The sequence below is a fragment of the Prinia subflava genome, chromosome 14 (genome assembly GCF_021018805.1).
Source record: "Prinia subflava isolate CZ2003 ecotype Zambia chromosome 14, Cam_Psub_1.2, whole genome shotgun sequence".
NCBI lineage: Eukaryota > Metazoa > Chordata > Aves > Passeriformes > Cisticolidae > Prinia > Prinia subflava.
In genome coordinates, this window is record NC_086260.1 from 6,356,521 (window position 1) to 6,375,959 (window position 19,439).

The following is a 19,439-nucleotide window of genomic DNA, read 5'->3' on the forward strand; positions in this document are numbered from 1 at the left end:
ATACCTTCACCTTCTATGAAGATCTCACAGAGATGTGGATGTTCCTGATAAATAGATTTGGGGTTTTTTTCATGTTCATTTCATTTTGTACATTTGACAAAGGATTTTTAAAAAACAACAACAACAACAACAAAAAAAATCCATGTTATTCAAATTTTGGAGAAGGGTTGGTTGAAAAATCTCTGATTTAGTTCCTTTTGGGTCACATTTCAGTGGGTTTTTAATGAATGGCAGTATGCAAATATTAGCCACAGTGCTAACATTTTCTGTCCCCTCCTGACTTACTGTAGATTAACAAGGATGAATTGTTGTCTCACCCACGTGTTAGGTGAACACTGCATGATCTGAGCTAAGACTAATGAGCCAAACTCAGTCCTCAACTGGACCTGGAGTGAGGCAGAGGCTCCTAAGCTCCCACGAATTTCAGCAGTGCAGAGCTAGTGCTGTACCCAGGGACCTGCTCTGGTACCTGCTCACACACTGCTGGGGAAGCGTCCTCAGCTTCTGGAGCAAAGCCCACTTCCACCCCACTGGAAAGGGCTTTGCAAAGAGGAAGCAAAATCCTGCCCAGGGCTGTGAAGAACAGACAGAGGCTTTTTGGGGGTGTCCGTGGGAAGGGGCGTGTGCTGTCCCCAGGAATGGGAGGCATGTCCGCTGTGGGAGGCAGCGCTCACGGGGCTCCCCACTCTCACCATTGAGCATTGTTCAGAACAAACACAGATGCTGTATATGGATGTAAAGCTTAATTTGTGGTTTTTACACCCACTACATTTCTCAGAGTCGACAATTTCTAGAACTTTGGGAGTTTTTATCTCCAGGCTGTTGTTTTCTTTGGGGTTTTTTCTTCATTTTATAGGAAGCTAGCAGCCCATCTTTTCTCATAATGAAACAGCATGCAAACAAACCAACCCACACTTTGGCCAAAGCAGCTGTGTAATGCTGTTCTCCCCTCAAAGGTGTACAAATTTGCAGGGAAATGGAGACAGACACATGTTGAGTTGGTGTAACACAGTACAGCTGCACCATGACCCTGCTCAGGTGGATGCTGAGAAATCTATAGGAATTCCCTGGGGAAACGTGGAGTTAGGGGGGGAAAAAGCCTGCTTCACCCACTGTTCCACTTTGCTGGAACGTCCACTGCCCAACAGTGAAAACAGAGTGACTTTTTTTTCAGAAATGCCTTGGACCAGCTGTGACTGAATGGATGTTTCTTGCTCCTGATAGTTCCTAAAATGTTCAGGGCATTTTCCAGGTGGAAGAAAGTTAGAGCTAAAGAGACACAGAAAAAAGGAGGAGAAGATTCAACTCAGCATTTGTTTAGTATAGGTGGAATCTCATTCATTCTAAAATTTCAGCCCTTTCTGATGACTTCATAGTTTTCAAGATAAAAATATTTTTGAGCTCTCCTAAGAGTGCTGAAATGCTCCTTGTTCCTCCAGCTCTGTGGCATAAGATGCTGCATTAGGATCTGTACAAGATTTTCACATGAGGTTCATAATGCTCACCTCTGAAAATCAAACTAATATTTTCTCTGAGGATGGAAAAAGAATGGCCAGTCTCCCTTTCTCTGGCCATTTCCAGCCAAAGGGAGTAGATTAGTACTTCAATTCACTGGTGAGTGGGGCAGCAACGTGGATTGTTGGATCCTCCTGTTGGGCATGGAGTGAGATTCGTGGAGATGGCAGGACTGCTGTCACCTCGTGCTCTGCCATCATCAGGTGTGTGGCTTTGGCAGACACTGTGAATCAAAACCCTGAGGGGTCTTTTCAAACCCTACTGTACCCTGACCTACCACAATCCTTCTCTCAAGGCTGTCCCTTCTTCCTTTACCCGCCAAAATTGTGGATTTGAGTACACGAGGAAACAAAATCAGACAGAACTGGCTGGGAAAAAAACGTGTAGCCCCAGGTAGGTGTTGAGGGGCATTCTCCATTGGCTCAAAGTTTCTCATCTACTTTCAAGGACACTTTTATTTTTAAATCTCTTTTCCACTGGACATGTACATGTGAATTCAGGTAGCAGATACAGAGGCTGGCTCAAGAATATCCACAAGCTGCCTGATTCCTACTGTATACCATAATTATAGTAGCACACACTTTGAACTGACAGCATTTCTCAGCAACAGAGTACTTTAGAAATATTAATCTCACATCAGCTATTTGTGTTGCATATTGGCTTATTCAGCAGGTGATGTGAGCCAATATTATCATACTTCTATAGACAGCAAAACAGAGAGCGAAAGAAAGATTAAGTGACCCACCTAAAGTCAAAGCAGTATGTCCAAGAGAAAACCTAGTTAAGCTTGGGGATTACTGCCTCCCAGTGATCGAGAAATGTCTGCAATTTTTCTGAGAAGCTAGCATATATACACCTACAATAAATTAGAAATTCCACTGGATTAGGCTAGTCATTCACTAGTGTGAGGGACATTTTCATTGCATGTTATTGCAGAAGCTAACAGACTTGTGCTTTAGGAGGAGCCAGATCCTCCAAAATGTCCCCGTATTTCTCCATGTGCAAGTCCCACAAGCTTCAATTTCTTAAAGGAGAGCTGAAGCTTCATCTGGTGATTAATATAAGCTGTGACTAGCTTGTGATTTGGCAAAAATGGCCAAAGGTTTGACTCTTCTAACCTTGTCTTCTCAATACTCAGCATTTCCCATTCCGTGAGCTGAGAGGGACCCGTACTGATGGGACTGCTCCCCAGTTATGGGGATGGGCTACATGATGAGGAACAGAAGTTCTATGTCCATGCAACACGTACAGCATCAAATCTCAAGGTAACAGCATCTCTTAAATTGAACACTGGTGTTGTGGGAAATTTAGGAAATTAATTATCCCATGAACAGTTGAGTAAACTTCAGAAGAAAAAGGTTTACATTGAGAAATTGGCTAATAATAGGGAAAATATAATGATGCATAGGGGGAAAAAAAGCCAAGCCTTTTGTTCCTGGACATTCTCTTACATCACATGATGGATGCCATTCAAGGAAGTAACCTCTGCAGAATAATTTTAAGTGTTAAATAATTATGTTTTAACAAAAATGAGCAGAGTCTCAGATTTTACTTGGCTTGGATGTCTAAAGGCAAGTTTTAAGTTATGTAATAAAACAACAGAATCATTCAACATTGATTTACTTGTTTATTTTGCTGTAAGAAATGAAATTTTTATTGGAATGAAATTAAACAAAGGTTTATGTGCTTGTGTTCCCCATAGCCTTTTATACTGTACTAATATAGTAATATTCATAAATCATATCAGAGTTTTCAAATTTCCTCAGCAATGACCTACACAACAAATACTTAACAACTTGCTGAGAGACTTTGAAATTAAATTCAGCTGTAATATCATCATGACTAATTTATGGCAAGTTTGGTTGCTACAAAGATACACTTAAAGAAACTGAAGTCCATGGTGAGGCTAAGATAAAACATGGGTTTAGTATCATGTAGTTATTCCACTAGAAAGATTTATTCTGTGTTTCCTTACTTTACTGAACATGGCAAGCCAGTGTGTTCTTTGGGAGAGAGGAAATCTTAGATAATTAAACATGTAAATACTGGGCCTTCAACCAAGTAAAACATGGAACACACTAGAAAAGAAATTAAACCTTTATAGCTATTGAAGGAGTCTTCCCCTTGACATTTTTTAATACGAGCATTCATGTAGACACATGGACTCTCTATATTAATGTGCATCTATAAATATATATGTGCTTATACTGCATACAGCCTCCACTTTAGAACAGGCATAATAGTAAAATATTATTTAGGGTAATACAGACATTATCTGGTGCAATTGGAATCATGTTTCTGAATTGCCCAACATTCCTTAGGCCCATTTTTGTCCCACTGCAACTTTTGAACTTCCTGCGAGGCTCGTTATGGCAAATTGAGATTGATGACAAAGTGCAGCATTTTTAAATTATTAGCATTTTAAATTATTAGTAACAGAAACAAGCACGGCATTTTTTCTTTTATCATTGCTGCTGCTTGGGAAAAGCCTCAGAATTGCTCAGCTTTTGAAGGTCCTCTCCCTGTCCTTTCTAACCCATTCTAAGAAACTAGCTGGCCAATTAAAACAATCTCTCCTTTGGAAAGCAAGCATTTGTCAGAGTTAAGAATGAAGGCTTTCTTCTACTACATCTATTGTCCCATTCATTCATTTACATAACAACTCCAGTGTTAATCAAGTGCCTGTAGGCATATCTCTAGAAAAGTGTAAGACCATAAAAATAAAGGCAGACATATCTAGTTATAGATGAGCCTTCCATATGCTGCAGATCTTTTCTCACACACTTATCTTGGTTTATCGCCGCCTCTTTAAATTGGAAAACTCACAAAAATCCATCTCCTGAGAGATTTCCAAGGTTTCTTGATTTCATTTGGGTCAGAACTGACACAAAAAGATGTATGTCTCAGAGCACTTCTGAGCTGCAGCCAGGAACAGGGAGTGCTGGACTGTGCCACTAAAAAAAGAAAAAAAAAGCTTTTTGAAAACTCACCAAATTTTTTAACCTTTAAAAATTTTGCCCAGTTCAGTCTCGGGCATGATTAAAAGAACTGTCCTGATTTATTGGTGTTAAACAAAGTATGTTAGGGTAGAACATTACTTAGTAATGGAAAAAATGTCAGTGGAAGCACTGGCCATCAGCACTGCTTGGGCTGGGTGAGGCCTGAGCCTTAAACACCGGAGAAAAACACTATCAAAAAAAGAAAGAATGCTTTACCTGAAAGGCCATCTCTTAGTATCCCAGATAAAGTTGGCTGTGATGTCAACCTCAGCATTTGGGGTTCTGCTGATTAAAGTATCACAGAAATCATGAAATATACTGAGCTGGAAGAGACCCATCAGGATCGTCTGATATTTGCTCTGTGCCTCACCCTGGCCCTGCAAAGTAAAAGGAAGCAAGTTTCTCATTCCCATCCCACCAGGAATGCTATGTCACAAATATGGAGTGATGGTTTGGGGAGTGTTTCACAGAAGAAGCCTTTCATACACATAAATTTAATAAAAAAATAATATTCTCCAGTTGGTAACATAGTTGTTTCCTGCTGTCCTTTAATTTTGCACTTCTTCTTTTCTCTTGTAAATGACAAAGTAATTTTATTTTGACTGTGTTCTTCTTCTTCCTTCACTTTTTCTTACCCAGAGCAATGCTCTATTAGAGCACTGTCACAAGGACATGCCAGGGACTGCCCAGAGACAAACAGAAAATGAAATGTAAGTGATGCAGGGAAGCCAAGCCTGCTGTTAATAGGCCAGCTTATTTCAGACATACTTGTCCCACCATCATCCTTCTGAAATATTTTAATAGAATCCCTGTGCAAAGGGAGACCTTAATAAGATGCCTATTCCTGCCCTTCCTGAAACCACCACGTTCATTTTTCATCAAAACATTCAACTGTGGTAACTTTTGGCTTTTAATCTGATTTATGACCCTTTGAGATGCCATTGAGGTTATAGTTGAGGCCCTTAAACTGGACAAAATTAGTACCAAATATAAATTTAATTTGGTGAACTTATGATAAAAATTATAGAGAAAAATCAGCACTGACAGGACAACTCTTACATGAAAAATTATACTGAAATTAGCAGAGTCCTCTGCATCTATACACATTTCTTCTAGCAGATATTCTGCCTGTCCTCCTTTGGGGCAACTACTTTTGATCAAAATGCTGCAGACAAAAAAGGTGGTCCTCATTTTGTAGTGCTTGTTTTAGGTGAACAAAATTGTCTTCTGTCTTTAGATATTTAATGACTATTTGAAAGCAACTTGATGAATAGAAGACCATGTACTCCCACTTGGGGCAAATGTATTTTTCAGTGATTTATAATAATTAATCCTTGTCTAAATGGAATGCATTAATTTCTCCTACTGGTGGTGAGTGTACTTCTGTTTCTTTTCCTAAGTGAGATGGTTCTGCTCTAGAGGCATATTTCCTGATTAAATTGGACTGCAACCGGGTACTTAGGTTATGTCACTGTTACCCAAATGATCTTTTAAAGAACACAGAGTACTTGTTTTTGCTTCTCTTGCGTGCTCCACATTTAATCACAGATCTTTGTAGCTTGTTATTTCTAAAATTCAGATTACTGTGACTTAAAAGCCTCTCTGTCCTTGCCAGTGCTTGGTGACATAAAATAAACCCACATATTAAGAAAAGAACCACAAAGCTTGTCAAGCTGCACTGAGGAATGGAAAGGAAAAGCAAGAATGCTTTACAGCCTTTCGAAAACGCCGTCTGCAGCACAGCTATAAAGGGAAATGCTGTAATAAGTTGATATTATCCATGTAGGCAGAACTGCATTTCTGAGAGGGCTGTTACCCACAGCAGTGCCCCTGGGGCACCCTGTTGAGTGTGGTGTCCCAGGGCACGGGTGAGGCACAGACACCCAGCAGGAGCAGGTTCATGCCCTGAGGAACGTGCAATTGCCACTGGGCAGCAGGAGTGGGTAGGGGAAAACAGAGGGAAAGATTCCCCACCAGTCTCCTGCTGCTCCTTGGCGAGAACAGCCACCAAACCCCCGTTTGCTTCTCCCCACCCTTCTGTGGGCTGGTCGACACCCTCGGGCCCACTTGTGGCTGGCCCTGAGCCACCAGCACAGAGCAGAGTGTCTGTTGCCGTTTTCCTCCCACTGCCTCCTCATCCTCCTCCTGGTCACTGGGGACTGCAGCGGGATGGAGACAGAGCTGGCATGGCCTCAGCGCTTGATGGACTGAAGCGCTCCAAGCAAGTTCCTTTTTTAGTAAAATTGCTTTGTTCCAAAAGCGCTGCACAGCAAAGCCCGCTCACCCCGTGCCTCCCTCCCTGCTCTCGGCCTGCTGGAGGTGCCAGGGTGATGTGTCAGAAATATTCCTCTTCCCTGGAGATGGAACACCTCGGGTCTGGCACCCTGTGTCCCATACCCCAGTTCAGTGTTAGGTTTCCCCAGGACAAGTGTCCTGTCCTCCAGCCCCATCACGTCCCTCTCTGGTGAGGCCTGGTGGCAGCATTGCTCCTTTGTTCTTTTAAAACATGGCATCTAAGGAATGGACAGAAACCAACAGCTCTTTTTTTTTTTCTTTTTGGCCTGGGATAACAAATAGCTTGTGTGCAGCTGTAAAACACTGCACTTGGGCAGGGTTTTGCTGGCTGCAGGATGAAGGGCTCTGCACATCTTCATTAGTTCCTTCCACAGCCAGTTTAGCCTTTTGCTTGCTGCTCCTCCACAGCCCACAGTGGTGCTTCTGGGGCATGGCTGGGTGCCAGGGAGGAAATTTATACCAAGTGGTGATGGGGCCAACTACCTGTCTCTGAGTTTGGTTGTGCTCCATTCCCAGTTCTGATGCCTTCCAGTTTCAGATAGGGATTTGGCCCTAAGTCTTTGCCAGTGTTGCATCACATGAACTTGTGGTGAAAATTTCCACATTTCCTTGTCCAGACAAACAGCTCTTCCAGGCCAGATAATAGTTTGGGATGGGGGTGACTGATACCAAGCTGGCCTCAATGGAGATGCCCAAGGAAGGCAGTGTGCACAAGGGTTGTGAGGAGTGAGTGGGTGGACAGAGACCAGAACCAGGTAAAAGGGGCTTTAGTTAGAATATGGGTGTCAGGGAGATGTTGGGAGCTAATGAGCTGCTAACAAGGCTGATAAAGAAAGTGTGGAGATAAATACAATGAGAATTAAGCAGGACAGATGGTTGGACACTGGGTTTGGGGATCTACAAAGACATATACAGTGAACATAAAACTGGAATGGAATTAGGGTGGACAGGACAATCTTACATAAGAGATGAGGTTGCAAGGAGGGGCTGCAGGTAAGAAGGGGCAGACTTACATTCAAACATTTAATGAACTACTGTTTCCTATCAGCAGTTGTTTTTTCCAGTGTCTGTTTGGAGCTCCTGGTTTAGCTCTGAGCCCTGGCAAACGGTCCCTGCCTCTCCCATTCCAGAGGCCACCTGCATCTCTGTTAGAACATAGAGAAGGTGCCTCCACATGCACTGTCTGTGTGGCTGCATGAGCAGTGAGAGTGGGTGAGAGTGACTCTGGTTTGGGGGAATCATGTGCTGCACAGTGATGCCATCCTTGGTGATGTGACAGGGTATTGCTGGGTGTTGAGGCAGGATTTGTATTTTTCTTTATATTTTGTTTATTTATTTCTAAATAAATAGTCTCCTGCCATGCTGGCTGGCTCTGCTCTAGTGCTAGATCTCAGACATAGCATGTTATCTTCCAGATTCCTCTTCCTGGGTGATGGAAGGTGAGTGTGGGACCTCAAGGCAAGGCAAGATGTCCTGTGATTTAGGTCTCTTGAATCTGAATGCCCTCCCAATGAACTGGGTTCAGTTTCATCACTTACCCGTGATTAAGGTCTCTTGCATTTGAATGCCTTCCCAATGAACTGGGTTCAGTTTCCTCAGTTACCCGAATTAAACTCTTTCAGGATGGTTCCTTCTGTGGTTTTGGCCAAGGACTGGGGTTTCAAGCAGATGTTGCATATTCCCAGTTGAAATAGATATTAGTGATAGCTGAGTCTTACACATACAGTGTAAAGGCCCTTGTAAAGGTTTTTGGACACCCTAACATTTCTGAAACTTTATTTTTATTATTTCTCACCCCCTCCCTGTTCTCACAACATGTGATTTAGCTGGAGGAATACTTTTGTCGGTTTTGCATGATCCACTTACGAGAAATACAGAAAACCCATGAAGATATGAACGATTTTCTCTTAAGTGCTCAAGCAACAGGCAGCAAGTAGTAAACAGCAAGTAGAGAACCAAAAGTAAGATCATTAACTTGCGTCTTCCACACTGTGCAAATGAAGGACAGAAAATTCCTAGGAAAATCTCTGGGAATTTAGCTGCACTTCCTTAACTCCAGTGTGAGGACAGTGTTCTGTCTAGGTAAGGTCCCATTTGGACTTCTCATTTGACATGGGATTGTATTTATTCTGCCACCAGGTGTTATGTTGCACTGTGACTAAAACAGTCAGTTACTGACAGAGTAACTTCTATGTGCCTTGAGGGATGGTGATGTTACTGGCCTGTGCATTAGAGGCTGAAGATGGCTATTCAGTTTCTACATCTCTGAACCCTGCTGGGAACCTGAACTGTTCACCTGAACACTCATTTTTTATGTGTTTTCTACTAAACGAGTTTTAAAGCACCTCTGGATTCTTGTTTGTTTGTCATAAAGGAGGAAAAAAAACCCAAATGGGAATTAAAGAAAGGATTTTCCTTGTGACTTCAGCTCTTCATTAGGAGGTTTATGATAAGGCTTAGAGAAAGCTTTCCTTGAATTATTTTAAGGTTCTAATGATAAAAACCTTGGGGAGGTCATGCACATGAGGAATTTAATACCCATTCAGAACCATCTGGCATTAGATTACATGCAGGGAAAGAACAAAATCTGGCAGTAGTACTTATCTCCATTAACCCAGAGTACAGGCTGATACGATTGTAGCTGAGAAAATACCCTCACTCTTTCATCAGGAAGAGCTCTTAATAGACCTGGGCTGAATTGGCTTATAAAACCAAAGACTTATTGAAGAGTGGATCTGCTATCTCACTGAGGGCATTTGCTTTGGCTTTTGATATGTATTTCATACCTCTTTAACCTTGACAACTAACATGTTAAGGTGTAAAATATTGCTGGGATGAAGGACTGTGTTTGCAGCTCCTAACTTACTCTGTGAGAGTTAGTAATGTAATCACAATGCTGAAGTTGAGCCTGTTCCCCTGTTGCTCCTGCCTCTTTAGAGCATCAGAGAGCGCACAGTCCCGGTGACATCCTGCTGATGTCAGTTGTGACAGGTAACCTTCCCTCCAAGACCCTGGACCACCTATGTGCTTAAGCACATGTGTGGCCTGAAACAAGATGACCAGTGAGTGGTCCAAACCCAGTTGAGAGATGCCAGGGAGATGATCCTTTCCCATCCAGATTAACTGCCTTTCACCCCATCTGCTGGGCAGGCTCTCTTCAGGCTCCTGAGCTGCTCATTACTGCATCCTGTCATAGTCCCTCAGGATCCTCCATAGAGGGTTTCTTTCTACCCTCCAAATTTTTCTCTCCTCTTCCCTCCTTCCCCAGCTTGGTGCAGTCTGACCGTTGCTCTCTTTCAGCCAATGTTATGATTCACTTACTACATGGAAAGCAAAACCATATGGAAGACAAGATAAAGGCCATTTGTCTTGAAGTCTACTGAGATGTGAACATCTCACATTAAGACTGCAGTTCAGCCAGGCTGTTTTGCACATGTTGCTGTCATCTCTTTCCACCAGAACAGAGATGGACTCCTGTGTCAGCCAAAACAATCTTCTTAGCTTGTCTCTGCTTTGTACTTAACACAGCCTTGCATGCGAAACATCCAAAGAAAAAAAAAAAAAAATTCTTGCTATGTCTTTTCCTTTGTTCTGAGAAGCCACCTGTGCCAGCTTTCCCTTTGAAAACTGGTGAAGGAAATTACTATCATCCTGAGATAGAGCTGAGTTTGGTAAATGCTTAGTGCATCAAGCTTGGAAAAGGAAAGTTTGTTCTATATTCATTAATAAATGCCTCTCCCTGAGTGGCTGGAAGAGGATCATAGAATGACTTGTATTGAAAGGAACCTAAAGATCATCTTGTTCCACCGCCCCCACCATAAGGACCCCTTCCACTGAACCAAGTAGGTCAAAGCCCCATCTAGCCTGTCCTGGTGCTGTTACAATGGATGATATTATTCCATTAATAGCTGCTTTAAGGAAGGGAGACCCAGCAGGATGATATCCCAGGGATGCTGGCTGTGCAGCCAGGTGAGGGGCAGCAAGAACAGCATGAGGACACTGCTCCAAGGTGCCCCGGTGCCTCCTCAGCTGAGGAGGAGCTCAAAGATGTAACTAGGTGTTTAATGCTCCTGACCTGACACTGTCTCCCTGCTTGCTTTCTGCTGGGAGTCCCTACCAACTAACAAAATGACAGCTCATCTAGTTTGGGGTGTGTCTTGGTTTATGTAACCAAAAAAAAGTGTATTCTATTTCATCTGTTGAAATCAGTTTGGGAGATGTTTTTTTCTTTATCTCTTGTAACTCCAGGGGGGAGGAGGGCGGATACCTTCTGATAATAGGCCAGCTGTTAAAACCAGGTGGGGTAGTGTTTCTTATCTCTTTCACCACTGTCCACCCTTCTGTTAATGGGCCATTAAGGCTCACCAGTGACATGACACATTACACCATCCCATTGTGAGATGCTCCACCCAGGGAGGGGGGAGCCAGCCATTCCTACCAAGATAAAACCTGAGATGTTGGAACACCAAGCAGCCTCTTTTCCACTGGATTCCTGAAGGAAGACCGGATCCTTTTTCTACAGGATCCTCTCTACTCCACAGAACAACATCTGTTACTCCAGGAAGACTTATTTGGACTGCTTCCAACACCCTGACAGCAGGGTGTCAGGTCATATCTCTGACTCTGTCAGGATTTTCTAGGACTTTTGTTTATTTGCTTGTTTGTTTTTTTGTACTACTGCATTTGTATTTTTAATATTCCTAGTAAACAACTGTTATTCCATTCCCATATTTTAGCTTGAAAGCCCCTAATTTCAAAATTATCATAATTTGGAGGGAGGGGGTTTACACTCTCCATTCCAAGTAGAGCTCCAATTTTCCCTGACAGATTCCTGTCTTGCCAAACCAAGACAGGGTGAAAGCCTCCATCTTTCACACTTCTGGAGAATTAAGAGAGGGTGCTGGTGGATGTCCTGCTGTGTCTGCTGGTACCTTTCTGCTTTCTTTCCTGTGGTTGTAACACATTCACTGATGGATTTATGCTGCAGCTGGAAAACAGAACCCAGGACAGCTTTTCCCCTGGCTTCATGTTATAAACACAAATAGACTCCCACAGCCATTTGTATCTTGTTCTTTCTATCAGCACAAGGGTTTTATTACCTCTCTAAAATGGTGCTGAAGGGGAGCAAAAGACTGGCAACAAAAGGAAGGGCTGGAACTGGAACACAAAGGAGCAAAGGGCAGGAGGCTGCCATGAGACCAGGCAAGCAGCAGCAGGCAATTAGTGGCAGATATCAAAGGGGCTGTTGGAAACCACCAGTTTTCCTATGAGGGCTCATCTTTTGAGTAGGAGCTGCCATTGGATGGCATCAGGGTCACTCTGGTCTGAAGCGCATTTTTAACAGGGAGAAAACTTTCTCCCAACTCCAATTTGGAACTTTGCAGAATGAGCTTGCAACATTAATGTCAGACCTTTAAAGTAGCTTGTGTTGTGGAGCAGTAATGTGAAAAAAAGATGCAAGCAATTATTTTTTAAATGAACACCCACTGTGTTATTAGAAACTACCTGAAAAGAGACTTCAGCAGTGTAAAATCCATCTTTCAAACATGTTATCCCAGCTGTCCTGTGTGAGGAACTGTGGATCAGAGGGTTTGTGAAGTGTGGGAATCACTGAGTAATTCCATGCAGGCAGTACCAAGCTCTCAGCTGCTTTCCCTCCTGAAACTCTCATATTCAAGTCCCAGTTTTGTTGTTACTTTGCCCCTCGAGTGCTGAGAGTCTTCTGCCTATGCAAGAACAAGACAAGGCAAATGGGAAGGTGGGCAGGGGGGAACAAAAAATGATTGAGAGGTGTAGCAGATTATCACTCTGCTGTTTACTGATTCTGGACTGAGCTGAGAGTAAATATCTTTCATACCCTGTCAGTCACAGCCATCCTGAAACAGTCAGGGTACTTCACTTGCGTAAGCAATGCTACTGCCATCCTTCAATCACTGCTCTTGGAGAGCTCTTGTACTTTGAATGATTCCAGCTGTTCTCCACTCCCTCAGAGATACCATGAAAAAGCAGTTCCTTACACTGAGATTACTTTAGTGATACCAAAGGGTGTGGAAGAAGGCTGCTAATTAGTAAACCCTCAAGGTAGGAAGATATAAATAGCTCTGGAGCAGTGAGGACAGATCCAAATCTGCAGACTAACATTATCTTGGGATGAAAGGATTACATTTAGGCTGATTCCACTAGAGAAGAGTGATTCAACATTCCTGCTGAGGGCTTGTTTTCATTGATAAATCTCCTTGTTGGATTGTGCAGCATATTATCAATCTATTGAGCCACCTGCCAAGGCTGAGCCAGGAGCAGCAGCAGCAAGAACTTAGTCTGGGACGAGCAATCACGAGGGAAATTTCTGGCTTGTATTTTTACTTATATAAATAAATAAATACATATCTCAATTCCCTTTGCCAAAAGTCAAAAATGCTTTGGGGGTCCAGCTAAAAGGCAAGAAAAAATGCGATAAACAGCTGATGCTCATTAAGTGAGCATTTGTTTAAAAAGTGAGCTTATCCTACCCAATGTGCTTGTGGCAGAAGGGGAATGTCACAGCTGGGAGAGATGGAAATCACACAATTGCCTGTTCTTGATCTCTTTGCATACTCAGGAGGCACATCCCTCATCTCATAGCCCTGGTGACAATTTGTTCTGTCTTCATTCCAGAACAACTACAACCAGCAAACCAGTCAGCTGCTCTTAAATGGCCCTCCTGCATTTTGACATAATTTACTGCCCTCCTCCACACTTCCCATAGGGATTACTTATGGGGTTTTTTTAGTCTCCTACGCTGAGTCTCTTGAAGATTACACAAAGCAGCCACTTGCAGTGGGTTGACAGCACTGTCCCCCTGTGCTAAATGTACAGATCTTGGGTTTAAAGTGAAGTCTGTCTTAAGGCAAAAGGAGGAAAAACACATAAACTAAACCAAGTTTCCCTTCAAAATACCAGCCCAGCTGTAAGTGTGGACTTGCACAGCTGTTCCCAAGGGCAGGATCAGAGCACTGTACATCACAAGCACTCCTGCAGGACCACACAAGTTTACTGCTGTTCTTAAATCCCAGCCTTGCAACTGGTAAATTCCTGCCAAGTTGTTTGAGATGGGGGTACCTGGGAAGTATTAGATGAGCCTGCATTGCATCATGAGAACACTATTTGCACTTAATTATGCAGATGCCTCCCCTCCCAGCAGACAGATGCTGCATCCACAAAGTGAGAAAGAAACACAGTTTTCAAGAGGAATCTGACAGCAAGAAGCCAAAGATCAGGCTTCAGACAATCCCAGCAATGGAGATCCCCATGGTAGTGCACAGTTCAGACCACTGGATGTTGTTTTTCTCTGCAGCTACAATTCCCATGCATCCCAGTCCAGCTAAGATCTTAATTCAAACAGGTTGTCTTGCACTTCTGCCTCCTTGTGCTGGAATGCTGGTCCGGACCTTCCTTCTCTCCCTTGGGCCGTCTCTGAGTCCATCTTTCAGCCAAAAGTCTGGATGTTATCTCCTGCCAGGTGTTCTGGCTGGTGCTCACCGTAACAGCCTTGCCCAAAGCGTGTTAAGATCCTTCACCACGATTACCCTGCCTCTGTGTCTGAGGCAGTAGCTCAATAGGCACCAACTGGGTTAATTCATGTTCTAAAGCAGACTGGTCTTCCAGGGATGGATGATGGGCAGGCAGGAAAGCCTCCCATCAGTTTTGCTGGCCCACAGCACACACTGCAGCATCACCCTGCTGTGTTTGAGCAGAGCAGATGCCCTGTAAACAGACACAGCTGGTAGGTGAACACAGATCCACCACCAGCCAACACCTGCCTGAATTAAATCCCAGACTGTTTATTCCTTGGAATGGCTGGAAGACAAGGTATTTCTCCTTCATAGGGCAATCCCAGGGTGTACTTGCAACAAATGTGCAAACCAGGCTTTTGGAAGCAATTCATTGGAAGTGTGAGTCTCCAGTGGCATTTCTAACTTCATTACTCATGGGCCTGCTGTTGTGTGTACCTAGGAGTTTTACCCTTTCATCCTCCCCTCATTTACATGTCAAATCCCCCATCCCCTGATCCAAGACAGGAAATTTCTTTTCTGTGTGCATCAAGCCATGGTGATACAGACACTAATCTGGCACAAACCTGGGCTGCTGTATGGAGGTGATGCTTTCCTCACCATCTCTGGCTCTACAATTCATGGGTTTGGGCTTTAATTCTGTAGGTGCTTTAAAGAAGCCCCAGAAGGTATGATGGAAAAGTATGTTTATCAGACATGATACAGCTGAGTGAATAAAGTGAATGGTGCTCTACTCATGAAAAGAAAATTCATCTGCAGGAATAATTAACTGAAGGAAACTTTCAGTTTACCTTGTTCAACAATTTTGCAGATGGGCATTATTGCCTTGGGTGAGGAATTCCTCCGTATTTTGTCCTGACTGTTCATCTGCATGGAGCCCCTTGGCACAAAGTTTGAGTTCCTGCAGCTGCCTCAGCCTTGCTTCTCTATAGGATGGCTTTCTGTATAAAACAGGGTCTCTGCTGCAGTCTCACTATAAAACTTAGTCTAACTAAACCTGTCACTGATTTGGGCACATTCTGGATTTATAAACAGGAGAAGGAAAAATATATGTGAGCAAAGTGGCACTTTGACACTCTTCAAAATTTCAAGTGTTTTCAGGTGGGTGTGTGAATTCATTCTGTAGATGAATCAACACTTTTTCATATACATTAATTTTAATATGTCTTACGGCTCCAATAAAACATTGGGATGCTTAAAAATTCCCAACAAAACCCCACAACAAACAAAACACACCCCAACCAACAGTTTAGTTTTCCTGTTTACTTTGGCATGTGATTTAAACACATTCTTCTCAGTACACCAAGGCTAGTTGGTGTCTTGCTTATTTGACACATTCAGAAAACATATGTGTCTAGCTTTGCAGCTGAAATGTGAGACATTATTGCAATTAAGTGTTTATATGCTGAGAAACACAGTGTCTTTATACAACAGAAAGCACTGTGTACAATGCATATTAAATACCAGATATCCAATGCATACTGAATAATATTAAGTGGAAAATGTTTCTTTTGTTACAATCATAATTGTTTTCTTTATAGTTCCAGGAAATTATCCCACACTCTCTGTTTTAAATGTGTTTCCGAATTTAATGAAGTGTCTGGTTTAATGATGTGTCTGTTTTAATGACATAGGAATCCCAGTTAGAAAGCTTCATTATGTGAAGATGAGAAGAGGGGGGCTTTCATCCCAACTCCTGTTCCCCTATGAGGCAATAGCTCAGGTTTCCTTCTGTTCTGGAAAAAGTACCAGGAAGATGATCTCATGGATATCACAGCTTTTCAGCCTTCTCCAGAATATGGTAAGCTGGACAGTAGGTAGAAGTTTTCATTATTAAATTCCTTTCAGAACTGGGAAACTGATATTCATTCACATTCAAAGCTTCCGAATCTGATTGTGTGTGATCTGGCCATTTAATTATTCAATAAGCAGTGCTGGCCAAAGAATGTAAAGTGAAATTGCTGTAAATTAGCCGTGGTATGAGACAGTCCCTATTATTGATGCTGCTTTTGCACAAACCTTCTCACAACTTTTTGGCATTGAATTAATTCTGTTTTTTACATTAGTAGCCAGGCAGTATTTAGTAGTGCAAAATCTCTCACCTGCATTGGGGCAGTTTTTGTTGTGAGGGGAAGGACATGCTGTACTTCAAACTGAGTTTAATTCAGCTGCTACACGGGCAGTGACTTGCCAGAATGAAAGCTATTTTTGTGGCTTGAACAAAAGAAAAGCAATTGAGATTTCGTGGAAAACTGTTTGGATCCTGCTGCAGCTGAGAGGCTGGAAGTGTCTGTCTCTGCAGGGCTCCTTCTGGACGTCCCTTCTGGTTACACATGTGCCTAAGTATTCGTGGAACCGAGCCCTCAAAGCAAGCAGAAACACCCACACACTTCCACAGACTATCCGGGGACACAAACACTTTCCAATCTTCCCCCAGAAAAACTCGCCTTGTCCTTGCCTTGCTGAGAAGCTCAACCTCAGCAGCAAAGACAGCTCTGCCCAGATCACCCAGCACTGCTGGTGTGGGAGGAACAGACCCCCGTGCACCTCTCGGGGAGCATCTGAGGTGCTGGGTTTTCCTCTGGCTGCCTCCTGATGCAACTGCAGGATTTCTGGATTCTTGTTTTATTAGTGTTATTCCAGCCAGAATCTGCAGACATCTCATCCCAATCCAGCTGCATACAGCCAGAGCCATGCAAGGGTGTACTTAGAGGGTATAATCTTTTCTTAAAGCAAGAATAAACGTTAGTATTCTCTGAGCTAGGAGAAATATTTATTAGATGTGCTTAAGCATGCTGTAGGATCAGGCAAGAAAATGAACTGTGACTCTTAACTCATGTTGTAGGTATGAGGAAGGATGGACAGCAGCTGGCTCCTGCCTGGATACTCTGACTGAACAATAAAATGAGTTAGGTCAGGGTTTTCCTCACTCTGAACAACAAAATGAGTTAGGTCAGGGTTTTCCTCACTCATGCTCTTGTTGGGTCACAGCTGTCAATTTTTTGAGAATACCTGGGTGAAATTTCTTTTTTCCATTCACAAGAAAAGAATAATGTTCACATTGAAAGATGCAAAAGGCATTCAAGGAGTGCACAGATCATCATTTCAGGCATTCTGAGCAGTGAGATTGAGTGAAATCATTTATAGTATCTGTTCTGATATTACAGTGGTTTTAAATTGTAGAGTTTCACTAAACAATTTTGAGTAAAGGAATTTTTCTTAGGTAACTTTTAATCTGTTCCATTGTTTTCTCAGTCAGTATTGCTATGCTCTGCCAAACATCAGTTGTGTAACTACAGCAAGACACTTTTAACTAGATAAACCAATGCTTTCTCATAACACTGCAAAAAAGAAGTATATACAAATAAATAGATTCAGGGACAATTTGTCCAACAATAATCTATAGCACAGAGGGGATTCTGGAGTCATCTTCAAAGTATATGCTGATGTTCTTAAAATGACTTATGAACATCTCTCTGGTCTGTAAGGAGTCCAGAGAGATTTTTGATATAAGAGATTTGAGTTATTAAATTACTCTTGGAAATGCGGAGCTGACCTCCAGTGGCAAATATTTCTGTGAAAACACTGGCAAACATTTAATTTGGTGAATCTTCCCCTAGTGTTTCTTTCCTAAAATCAAAATAAACAATAAAAACATATTAGATGGGGCAAGAATACACAATAAGCCTATTTTGTTGCAGTTTCTGATACATGATACTAACTGCTAATAAATAATGGACACACCTACTTTTAGCAGATACTCCAAGATGCCTTTGAGCTTGCATGTAAAATAGGATGAAACTATAAACTCGTTTTTGTGCTGATTTAGCCTAGAGCTGGTGAGTCAGCTCAGCTCTTCATTGCTCAATGCAGACGGACAGGAACGTGCCGGGCTCGGCGGTGCCGGGATGGGAAGGGATTCCTGGGGACAGATTTTTGGCTCAGAGAGGCAGGGAGCAGTGGGGGGTGACACAGCAGATGAGGGGCTGTGACACTCCCCAGAAATGAGCCTGGTTTGGAGACCTGCAGGGGCCTTTCCTCACAGCTGCCACCCCAACAACCAGATTAGACTGGCAGGAGCTCTCATCTGATGAATGCTTCGCTTTTTATACAAATTAAGCAATTCCAGACAGAGGAAGGGAAAAAAAATAAAAAAACAACCCTGTAATGAGCAGAAAAAGGACTTGAACCTGGGTCTCTTGCACTGAGATGAGTACTTGCATGTGTATTTTTAAATTAAAAAGAATGTTTTGATTTTGATGATCAATAAGCCCAGCTCAAAGAGTTCAGGTGATGGATTTCTTGGTGCTTTCAGGCTCTTTACAGGGAATTTTGATTAAGTCCTTTGGTAATGGCCTGAAAAATTAAGGTATTTTCCTTATGACCTTTTAAATTTCCAGACTCAGTGTGCTATAATAAAATCTTTGCAGAATCTGTTGCCCTACCCTATGTGACACTTGTTTGACATGAATACCCTATGAGCAGTTTCCCATCTGCCAAGCTGAGTTTCTCCAGCATTGCTGAGTTTCTCCAGCACTGCTCAGCTTCTCCAGCAGCTTTTGCTGGAGAAATCCAGTCTGGTAACTGATGCTGCTACAATCTCTGGATCCCCTGGGTACCCTTTAAGTTAAAATCCTTTATTTGGCATTTTTCCTGGGCAGAAGGGCCCCAAGGTCCTGTTCCTTAAACCCAAAACTTCATGCTAGAGTAGTTACGTGCCTCCAGGCATTTTGTGAGAGTTCATTAACCAGGAAAAAAAAAAAAAAAAGGAAAAGAAAAAAAGAATGATAAAAAAACATGGGACACAAGAATAGCAGAGATATGTTTTAAGCACAGGAAATGTTATTTCTAAACAGCTTGAGAGGGTTAAATCAACAAAATCCTAAACTCCTCCCAGCAGACCCCATTCCCATCTCCTCAAAGCACAAGGTCTGGATAGCATCCCCAGGCCAGATCTCCAATCCTGCTTTCTGAGCCCTGCCTCCTCAGCCGTGCCTGTGGAGGGGCTGTTGGCAGACTGGCCCCTTTTCACACTCAGTTTCTGGTGTTCTGCCTCAGTCCAAGTCATAGGATAGAATCA

The 19,439-nt window shown here is 42.7% G+C and overlaps 1 long non-coding RNA gene across 20 annotated transcripts in view; it reads left to right on the forward strand.

Annotated features, from left to right (window-relative positions):
- The window catches only part of LOC134558028 (uncharacterized), a 95,332-nt gene that overhangs the window by 73,071 nt on the left and 2,822 nt on the right, over positions 1–19,439 (forward strand). For 16 of the 20 annotated variants that reach the window (XR_010082267.1, XR_010082264.1, XR_010082269.1 and 13 more), the window contains 2 exons: positions 2,654–2,780; positions 8,949–11,531. This is a non-coding gene — a long non-coding RNA (uncharacterized LOC134558028). The other 4 variants (XR_010082254.1, XR_010082251.1, XR_010082258.1 and 1 more) reach the window with 4 other exon arrangements.